The sequence below is a fragment of the Alligator sinensis genome, unplaced genomic scaffold (genome assembly GCF_000455745.1).
Source record: "Alligator sinensis unplaced genomic scaffold, ASM45574v1 scaffold809_1, whole genome shotgun sequence".
NCBI lineage: Eukaryota > Metazoa > Chordata > Crocodylia > Alligatoridae > Alligator > Alligator sinensis.
Window position 1 is genome coordinate 2,871,825 of NW_005841956.1, and position 11,202 is coordinate 2,883,026.

Genomic DNA, 11,202 nt, shown 5'->3' on the forward strand with positions numbered 1-11,202 from the left:
TGGCGTAGGCGCGTGGGGAGGTGGGTGCGCGCGCAGTTGCAGGCCTCGGTCGGCGCGGGCGGAAGTGAGGCCTCGCGGGCGCCCCTCCCCCCCTCATGGAACGTTTCTGTACCGTATTTTTTTGCATACAGCACCTCCTCTCTTATGTCATGCGCCCCTGGCTTTTGAGAGTGGGAGGAAGGGCCCGCAGACTTCCTGGGAGGAGCTGAGGAGCAGCAGGTGGGGAGCCAGGCCTCCTCCCCATGCATTGTATGGACCCCATGGACTGCGCTGGGTCCACCCACCGATCACGCCCCAGCCCCGCCCAGTGCAGCACTCGAGCCCTGTGGTCCAGCTGAGGGGCCCCAATGTAGGAATGTTAATTGCCGCTGCTCAGGCAGTTCATGCTGCTGCTACTCCTCTGCTGCCAAGCTGACAGCTCCCCAGGGTCTCGTCTTCTCACATATAATACACTTGCTTTACCCCCCCCCCCCCCCCGGGGAATTTTCTGCAGCTGGTGTTGGTGGAAAAGGTGCAGGCTATACATGGGGAAATACAGTGCTCTCTGAGGGTGCTTGCACGGGCTTGCAAGCGTCTAGGTCCTGGTGGGCTAAATAGGGGCTGCAGCCAGATCTGGCCCACCAAGGGATTCTGTAAGGCCTGAGGCAGGTCCCTTGCCCCTACCCAGCCCTGGCCCCAGCCCCTGCCTCATGCTGCCCCTGGCCCCAATTCCAGCCCCGGTCCCTGCCCAAGGAGTCGGTGCCCGTCACAGGGACTTGTTGGGAGTGTATGGCAGCTCTGCCCTGGGCCCCAGTTCTGCGTTGTCTCCAGCCCTGTTGGCCCATCCCGCTCCTGGATGCTGATCTTCACTCGCCCGCCCATGGCCCCATCCCACATGTCCAGCCAAGCGTGCCTTGTTTGCAGGGGTCTTGGACTGGTCTTCATGGAGACCCTGCCTGCTCCACCTGGCATCCCCAGATAGGATGTATTGTACCCCCCTGCCATGTGGGCCTGGCACCCCTCCCCTCCTCTGCCCCGGCCCACAGCAGCTCACCAAAACTCCTTCTCCAGCCCAAATAATTGCCCACCCCCTGATCCAGGTAGAGAGGAAGGCCGTGCAGGCACACAGCAGTGTTTGTGTTGATTTGATTTGATTGTGATACCTCACCACTACTAAACTCACAGGCTCCTTGCAGTATAGATCCAGCCTTGGCAGCAGCGTAGAAGGCAGGGTAGCTACGCACCATTATAGACTAGCAAAATAAGATATATTTGAAGCACAAGCTTTCATGAACCCGAGCAAGGCAAGCACCGTGTTGGCCTCGCCTTCACTTGCACACCTGCTGCCAATGGCCATATCCAACAGGGCCTCGTAGCCTCCCATTCTGTAGCTGGCTGCTAGCTGTGACTGAATTCCTGGTCTTCAGAAGCCCTCTGGGCTCCAGGGAATGGCTCTGTGGTCTGCAACTTGCTAAACCATGTCTAACATCTCTGATTTAGATGTTGCATAGCATAGTGTGCTCAGCAGTTGGGTGCAGTGTTAAAACGTGTGTAACAATGATTTTCACAAATAATACTCACTTTTATAACATGGAAATGAAATGAGTGAGCACTTGTTTCCCTCTTCAGTATTGGGCTTTGTAATATTCTTTTTAATCTTCATCTTGGCTCCCTGACAACAGGGAGGTAGGACTGCCTTTTGAATCTGCATGTGGATAACATGCAAATGCAAACTCCTAAAACTGAGGTTTCATAGATTTCATAGACATTAGGGCTGGAAGGGACCTCGGAAGATCATAGAGTCCAGCCCCCCGCCCAAAGGGCAGGAAGTCAGCTGGGGTCATAAGATCCCAGCAAGATAAGCATCCAGTTTCATCTTGAAGGTGTTCAATGAAGGCGCTTGAACCACCTCCGGTGGCAGGCTGTTCCAGACCTTGGGGGCTCGGACAGTAAAGAAGTTCTTCCTTATGTCCAGCCTGAAACGATCTTGAAGTAGTTTGTGACCATTCGACCTCGTCATCCCTTGGGGCGCTCTGGTGAACAAACGTTCCCCCAGATGCTGGTGGTCACCCCTGATAAACTTGTAGGTGGCCATCAGATCACCCCTGAGCCTGCGCTTTTTCAGGCTAAAGAGCCCCAGGGCTCTCAGCCTGTCATCATAGGGTCTGCTTCCCTGACCTCTGATCATGCGCGTGGCTCTTCTCTGGACTCTCGCAAGCTTCTCCACATCCTTTTTGAATTGTGGAGCCCAAAACTGGACACAGTACTCCAGCTGCGGCCTCACTAAGGCCGAGTACAGGGGGAGAATGACGTCCCGGGATTTGCTTGAGAGCAAAAATAAAAATGTTTGTGCACTCCCTGCTCCTCCATTGCAGAAATCTATTTTAATCCGTTTTTAAAAACACACTTATTCTCTAAAGCAATTGGCTCCAAAATGTGGTACCTCTACTTTTGCTATTTACACACTCTCCTTTTTCATCCCTAAAGCTATTTCTTTCGGATTTGGGGGTTCCCAGTTCCTGTCATCTTGCTTTAGTTCAATCTATTCTAGATGGAGCTTTACCTGACGATTGCCTAAAAACGAGGCGCTGAACGCCGCTGCTTAGCGGCGTTCCTGTCAGAGAGTGCATTTTGCACGGGTTCTGTGATTTGGATTGACATACCACTTGTTTCTGTATAAATATGAACTCGCCATTTTCTCAACCTCCTGAAACCCTCAATATTTTGGATCTTGGAAATGGCCCGTCTCCTTATATGGTACTGGAGCAGCCGCTAAAGTTAGAGAGAGAGTTTTGCTAAAAGCTCTTTCCATTCTGGTGTTAGAAAGGAAAAAGGAGAATTGGCAATTGGGAAATTCAAGTGCAACTGCTTTCTCCGCTTGGTTCAGTAGAGGCAGAGTTGCTTGCTGGCATTCAGAACTCACTCTCTATTCTCCAAATAGTTTTGAAAAATAACAGGGTTCAGAAGGATGCCAAGGTGGGCTAAGTGGAGAAACGTGAATGTAGTGGGTAGGGTGCGTGAGAAAGTCTGTTACTAGAAATGGATTTACCCTGATCTTGCAAGCTGCTCTGCAAGGGGGGATTCCTGCCCTGCAGGAAATCAATGGGGTCTGTGGGATGGAAGGGACAACCCAGCTTTTGGCATATTTTCCATACTCTATGGACCCCTGGATTTGCAGTTTAGTACATCTACACAAACAGCCATCTATCTTATTCTCATCCTTCTAGAACCACATGAAGGCTGTCACTCCAGCTCATATGTTATTCAGAGTTAATTCAGTGTCTGCAATTTTAGTCACTATATATGGATAACTATAGGAAGCTGAGTGGGGCTCACTCCGCTACATACTGTACAAATGTTGTCAGACACAGTCTATTATGTCCAAGTATTGTGTCCACATTTTGCAATAGTTTTAAAAAAAGCAGGCAGTAGTTTCCTATTCTTTTGGGCTCACAGCATGTTGTCTGCTGCAAATCTCTATTCACGTTCTTACAGGATAACACAGTGGTGTCACATTCATCATTAAATGAATTAACCGTTAACCCTATATTTACACTCCTGCTATAAACAGAAGCTTAATTTGCTGCACTGACAGTCGGTTGCGTGCCATTTGTATCTTTTCTGTGCTATTTGGTATTTATATAGCACTCAAAAGTCACTAAATGCTTTACATATTAAAAAATACAAGTCCCCATCTGGAAGGGTTTTCCACCTTATAGCTCAATTCTGTATATTCGTGTACTTCTCATAGGCGTTCTGGAAACAGAGGTCTTGCTGAATTAGTTCTTAGGCAGCATTACATATATAGATAATTCCTAATTATGCTATATAACACCAACACCAAGCCCCTCTTTTCAACCATCACAGAATGAAAAGGAGCATTCCTACTTCGGCAGATGACAAAACAAAGCAGAGCAAAACAAATACACATTTTCCAGGGCAGATTTCACAATTGCAGTATTCCAGCTGAGCAACAGCTGGTTGGAAGAACAAAGCTGAATTCTTTTAGGGTATTCATTCGTGACATTCCCAAAAAGGAAGCAAGACAGATGAGGGAGAGATACAGCTCTTTACAGTACCTTGGCTCATCTTCAAGTGGCACTCCACTCTGCATCGGAAAAGAATTGCACCTTGTGTGCAAGAACAAGTGCGATCTTCTTTAGTAATGCTAGGAACCCACCATGCTCAGAGCTGTATCGGAGAGAGAACCAGGATGCTCTGCGTTCAGGCCCAAAGATTTGCCTGTGTCAGCAGTGGGTCACGCTGGACTTTTCTATGGGGCTATTCAAACCTTCCTGGCTGTGGCCTAGCAAGCTGCTGAGGTCATGCAGGCCTGATCCACCTTTGCTGACAGGCAGAAAACACAGACACTCATCACTCTGACTGTAGCACTGCCCAGTGTAGGAGGGTAGCAAAGCCGTCCTTGAGAGAGTGGAAAACAGCACAACTTTGAATACACACTGCTACCCTCTCTTTTGCCTTTGCCCCTGCCTTGGTATAACAAAGAACATTTAAAAAAACCCTTACATTACCATATGCAATTTAAAAAAATCTTGTAGCACTCTTAATTCTCAGTTATTTTTCATGTATGCACTCTTACGTAGTCCTGATTCATTATTGCTTTTGCTTACATTTCTCCACTTCCTTGTTGGCTGCTTATTTAGAAATGCTAAAAATAATAAACGATACGGGTAGGACAGCTTAGCTTTCTCTCAATCTCTGTGTTAATTCTGGCTGTCGTGCGGAGACAGATTCTTTAGTAACTACAGTAATTCACCTGATACTTGACCTGTTGCTTTGATTACCAAAGATATAAATCTAAGCTATCTGAGCATTTACTGTATGTATCACCTGGGGAAGTGCCAGAAAGCAGGAATGAAATATTGGCTCAGACTTAAGGAAACTGTTATGCTAAGGGTAAAGTTTCAAGAGAACCGAGCATTTACTGTACATACTATAAGGGAACAACAGGTCCTGGATGAGACGTGATGAATTGTTATGCTCGCCTCAGCCTGGCTAGAGGCACTCTCTAGTGGTACAGTTCCAGTCTCATGAAAACACTCTAAAAGACTAATTGGACTAATCAGAATAGGAAAGATCTGGTGTACTACGTTATAACAAATCCTCCGAAATGTGTATACTGTTGCCCACACAGGAATTGCCATAACCTTTTAAAAATTCAACATTTAAATGGCACGAACAATACAGAGTGAGCAATCTTTAAAAATGTACATGGATCTGAAAGGACGAACAAAAAAAATCATCTCCACACCCCACCTGTGAAGCATCTTGTTGTGAAAGAGATAAAAGATAATCAAAGGTGGGTGGAAAATAATTCCCAGGAGGATGAAAGAACAACAAAAGAGTAAGACTGACACAAAGGCAATTTCCCAATCCTCCTGCATCTATGATGTTGGTGTCAAAACTGGTTATTAATCTAAAACATGATTCAAGTCCCAGTGAACAAGAGGGTCTACCAGCTTATTCCTCCCTCTCCGGTACAAGTTACACGACTCCGTTTTCATGCAAGTGCACTGAACTCCCCCGCCCCCATCACCTCTGCTCACGCACGCTCAAAAAAGCAAAGGATTTTGTAATGACATTTTGAGGCAGACCCTCAGCAGAATAATCATATATTAACAAAGGATCTGATTTTTGTTGTGCTGATACATTGAAACAGGCTGTACAGTTACATTAGATTACTTCATATTTCATTTCAGTCCATGGCCACCAAAACCTGATGCTCTATCACCTAGTGCAAAACCTGAACTATGAAAAAATACATCTATCTGTATTCCAGTTTGCAAAACTTTCAAAGCTAATTTTATGTAAATGGGAATGTCATAACCATTAACAAAGAGAACAAGACACCCACTGACATTTCTGACAGAGAAACTTTCAAATTAAATGAAAATGAGACTTCTCAAATTAATTAAAATGCAAAGTGCATGGTATTATACTTTTATATTTTCGTTCCTTATTAATGACAGAAGTATCTATAGATACGGTGTACTTCTATTACCTGTAATCTGATATGATTTCACAACCTAGGCCAGGTCGAGACTTAGATGGGAAATGTTAAAGGAATACCTATCTGCCATGGGAAGTGGTGGTGGAAATTTGACTGCCAGCACTTCCCAAGTCATTATATAATCAAAGGGCCAGCACACTAATCAAGGTACTTTTCTATGCAAAAGGAAGGCTGTTTAACCTACTGTTCTGGTCAAATGTCAACTCAGAGACAGCTATAAACTGACTCCAAAAATTTCCCATTGCTTTCAGGTAGGCATTGTACCCCTCTTATCTTATGCTCCTAAAATACATTTAGGCTTACTGCATCATGTTAAACTGATGCTGTATTCAATCTCAAAGTGGCTTCACTTCAGCAAAGGAAAAAAACCCACTCTCTATATATCCCTTACCTGGCCCACCAGGGCTTTGTGACACTTCACTCATTTAAGTTTTCTGAACTAAAGGCACTGAATTAAAAGTACTGACGTGTACAGCGTTAGGTTTTCAGCTTCACTTGCTCTTGGCTTGTAAAAGCCCTTGCACATATACTTATTTAAATGCTGTATAAAGCTTCCAACCGAGAAGTGGAATCCAGAGTATAAGACAGACAGAAGAGGCATAGGGAAAGTGTAAAAGCAATCAATCAGAGGGCAAGAACAGTTTTATAGAGTGAAATGATGTGAAATTGGCCTCCAAAGCCTGACAGCTCTTACCTGTCTGCTACTGAATCATGCTTCACTTCACTGGGTGCACAAGAAATACCACCAGATCTGTTAAGAGAGAAAACTCTATTTTGCTGAACTCTAGGAACATTTGGTAGTTTTTAAAAACTATTTCACGGGTAAAAACCCCAGCTCCATTGACTTCCAGGAGATCAGACTTCTAACTTTTTCATTCTGGCCTTTGCAGGGTAAAAATCATGGTGGCTCACAACTTTGTCTACTACCTACAACTGAATGAAGTGATGGATAATCGTGTTGTTTATAGGAAGGAACGCTCAGAGAAAACGCGTAGTTTAAAATACCCGAAGTAGTAAGCCAGGCCACATTTCTGAAAAGACAAGTGATGCTCAAAAGCACAAAGGGAGGTTATTACAGCATCCTTTAGAGAAATGGATTTCTTTGAAAGCGATCCAGGTGTGAACAGCACGACAGGATCACAGGAAGCAAACAACAAAGAAGATATGCTGTTCACTTTACGTGAAAAGTGAGCACTTGTTTTTTTTTTTCAAATTAGCAGCCCTCTTTTCCTTCCAAAATGCCTTTCATACTTGTTATGATCACCCTGGCCTGTTTCTGCTCAGAAAAATAAAAACGGCATCAATTTTGCTGCATGTTCTGCTCCTTTTAGCGCGGTAAAAAATGAGGGTCGTCTGCCATCTAGTGGCAAACAAACAAACAGAAAGATCGGGTAATATTTAAAAAACATTTCGTTTCCTGGAACTATCAGGTTGGAACTAGAAGCTCTTTAAAGAGAGAAAATTACAGAGTCAAATTCCCTAAACAGGAAGGAGAGAGCAAATCTGCCCATGCTGCCAATCTAGTGGCTCACTCTCACCCTACAAATGAGGCAGGAGCAAGGGACTAGTTGCTGGAGGGGCTTCAAAATCCAAGGGGTGACCACCACCATCCTCATTTGCACCCGTCACTTTTACCACGCCTCTGATTTTAGTTGCCAACAGATGCCCCCAAATCTGGTGGCGGGCATTAAGTATGGGGCGAGATTGGGGGGGAGAAGAGGCGGCACACCACTGATAAGCCCTCCAGGTCACAGTTTACCCCGTCGTGGGCTGCACGCATCTCAGGAGCTCTCAGCTGCACAGCCCTGCTCCCTGGGTAAGGTAATGTTTCCCCAGACGTTCCCAAAATACAAATGCCTGGCACACTGGGCAGTTACGCTGCTTGAAGCATTTCTCAGCACATAAAGACATTGATTCTTGTCTTTCACTAAAAGTGATAAACTGCAAGTAGCAGAATAATGGAACTAGACTATTTCCCCATAGAGAGGAACAATTTTGCTTTTTAAACACAAGTTGCATTAATTTCAAAATATGTCTTTAAAAACTGCTGCTCAGGTTTTGGAGGCAGAATGTCACATCCTCTGCTTGTATCTGCTAGCACTGCAGGTTGTGGGTATAATCTTAAACAGGAATATTTACATTTTTTTAGAAGTGCACCGATGGGAATACCTGACATTTCTATGACACCCTCCACAACAGCTTTCCATTGCTTTCCATTAATTAAGCCTCATAAAACACTTCTTTAAGAAAAGCAGCAGGAAAAGTTTCAAGCTACTTGCTGAACGTCAACTCTGCAACTCTGCTGCAAGAATACTTAGCTCTTCTGACTCCTAGGTAAGGGTTTTAAACCTTATAGACTCTGTGCATTAACCCATTCTTCATAATTACAATGTAAATAAAAAGCCAAACGCCTTCCCTTCGCTTGGTCAGGGCTAGGCCATTCACTTCAAGGTTGTACAGTGCAGAAGACATAAATTGTAAAAGCCCTTTTTAAGAAAAACACTAACACCAAGAAACACTCAGCACAAAATAGTCTTTCTCTCACTTTAAGGGCCATTAGCAATTCCAGATGGCTATTTTCCCAAAAGAACAGGTCTAACATAACACAGACGATACTTCCTACTTCCTATGAAGTTATGGTAAGTAAAATGATGCTTCAGTGGGGATTGCACTCCTTAAAATTAAGGTAAAAATGATTCTGCAGCTCTCAAGAAGATTAAGTTTTTGGGTAACAGGCCCTGGTGAAACTTTTTGGAGGGAGATGGGTGTAGGATGTTCTAAGTAGCCCGTTGGGGATTCTCATGATGCAGAATATCCGAACTCAGTGCAGTGAAAACACTGCATTCAGTTCCCAGTTGCTACCCCCATTTAAGAGCCATGTGAGAAGCGAGAACCAGGCTGAAGTTCAATGTACTTGGGTAACTTCTGACTTTCAAAAAAGCCTTAGGAGTGCTATTATTAATAAAATCTGAAATTTAGCCAACTAGGATTCCTTCTCATTTTCACTTTGAATCAAGGCAGTGAAGGGGAAGAACATCATGCAGCACAGCCTGCATTTCTCCTTGCAGTATAATCAATTACTGTCTAGATAGAAAAATGCTTTGCTGGGGTGCAGAGGATGAGTATGTCTAGTTAAAGGCAGCACTTTTGGACATATCTTTCCAGACTTTTTATCAGGTTTTTTCACTAGATTTAGTATGTTTGCCTCCAGCAACACTTGATGCCCTCCAAAGCACAAAAGAACTGGACACAGTCCACTTCAAGCAGGCTTGCCAATTGAATGGACTTGAGAAAAACATTGCTTACTTTCCAAAGATGAACAATCTCTCACTTCTGTCTGGCCTTGCATCCACTGTATCATCCGGCTCTTCAGCCTCCACATTCAACTGAGGCCTGTCAGCGTACAGCTTTTCTGCCATCTACACAAACAAATTCAAACAGAACTCGAATGTAAGTAAGTGTCCTTCAAGGACTGCTATTACTGTTGAAACCTGTCTATAAAAAGAAACCTAATAAAAACCACCAATCATTAAACCAAATATATTTTCTAATAAAATTATTAAGCCAGTTACACTGTGTAATATTGTATGATTTTTGGATCTTCCAATCTGATACTGTGTGTACTCAGTTATCCCCGTTACATTTTTTTGTAGTTATTAAAAGATGACTTATACCAGGGGCACTGAACCCCCAGCTTGTGGGCCAAATCTGGCCCTGTGTCATCCATCCCGGGGGGCTCCCCGTACGCCTGGAAATTTGGTGGTGGGAGAGGAGTGGCACCACTGCCAAATTCCTGGACCCATGGGGAGCCCTGGGCTCTGCACTGGATCTAGCACCCAATTCCAGCATGCAGGGCTGGGTGGGGTAGCACCAGGCCCAGGGTCCCATCCCAGCACACAAGGGACTAAGAGGGTGCAGCTCCAGGCCCCAAACCCGTTATGGAAGGCTAAGACGGGGCAACACCAGGCCCCTGGGACTCAATCCCAGTGTGCTGGGGCACGGTTGGGTAGGGGTAGGCCCCTGGGGACAAATCTCAGCGATCAGGGCAGGGACAGGGTGGTGTCGGGCATCCCAGGGCCGATCCAGGCTGCAGAGTGGTCCCTCCCCACTCATCTGGTCCACAGGACCGAAAATTTGAGCACTGCTGACTTAGATGGAAGGGTGGCCTATAAAACGAGTCAATAAAATCTGTCCACAAACTGCAACTAGGTTTAAAAAATAAAAAAATGATGGCAAAATGCCTTACAGCATGTTTTTAAGATGTTTTCTGTGGATTGAAAACAAGTATGTTTGCAAAGAAGCAGGAAACACTGGAAATTAGACACCAACTTATTTGTTATTCGTGTGGCTATAACCCAAATTGAAAACATCCAGAAAACTCAGAAAGAAATGCCCTCAAATTCTCTCACGGAGGCACACTCAACTGACTGTATATAGAAAAATTCTGCAAACTGTTTTTATAGAGATAGACTCAATTTTAATTTTCTTTACTTTTCCCATCACATTATGCATCTTATATTTTCCTAACGTTGAGGTTTTGTTTTTATTTAAAACAAACAGAAAACCATATTTTTCTTTCATTAAAAAAGCACATTACTCAGAGACATCATAGCAGTCTTTTACGTCAATTGATATACTTGAGTCAAAGCCTGTTTTAAGATGTGTACGCTGAGAATACCTTTCCTAAGGTCAGTGGAGAGGTTTCCATTGCACACTAGAAAACACACTCTTTACTAGGTTAAAAGCTTATTTCTATTTTAAGTATTAGCCAGCAGACTACTTGTTGCTCATTCACATACTTAAGACCCATTCCTGAAAATGCTTGCTCATGCATGCAATCCTTACTTCTTCACGTCATCCTATTGAACTCAACTGATAACAGATACAGAAATACACTTTTATTGCTGATGCATCATCAGGACTGTGAAAACCAGACCGAGAGAGCATTAATCTGAATATCACTGTCCTTTCAGCCTGTAATTGGAAAAGTAAGGTAAGGGAACCCTGCCCCCCCAGTTGTTTCCAGTCTCAGCAGATTTTAATTTGACTTCAACTGAAAAAGCAATGGTATGTGATGGTCTGGGGTAAATCTAGTCTTGTTTAAAATAACTCAGTAATCTGGAAAGAACATGGATTTGCAAAATTGGCAGATTACATCAGATTTAGGTAAAAGAAGGAAGAACTTCAGCAGG

General features: G+C 44.2%; 1 long non-coding RNA gene across 1 annotated transcript; it reads right to left on the bottom strand.

The window, feature by feature from the left end:
- Window positions 1–6,704: 6,704 nt before the first annotated feature.
- On the bottom strand, window positions 6,705–9,670 carry LOC102373053. Its single transcript, XR_323440.2, has 2 exons — window positions 9,317–9,670; window positions 6,705–6,761 (listed from the first exon to the last, which is right to left on the bottom strand). It is a non-coding gene; the product is annotated as an uncharacterized LOC102373053 (long non-coding RNA).
- Between the last annotated feature and the right edge of the window lie 1,532 nt (window positions 9,671–11,202).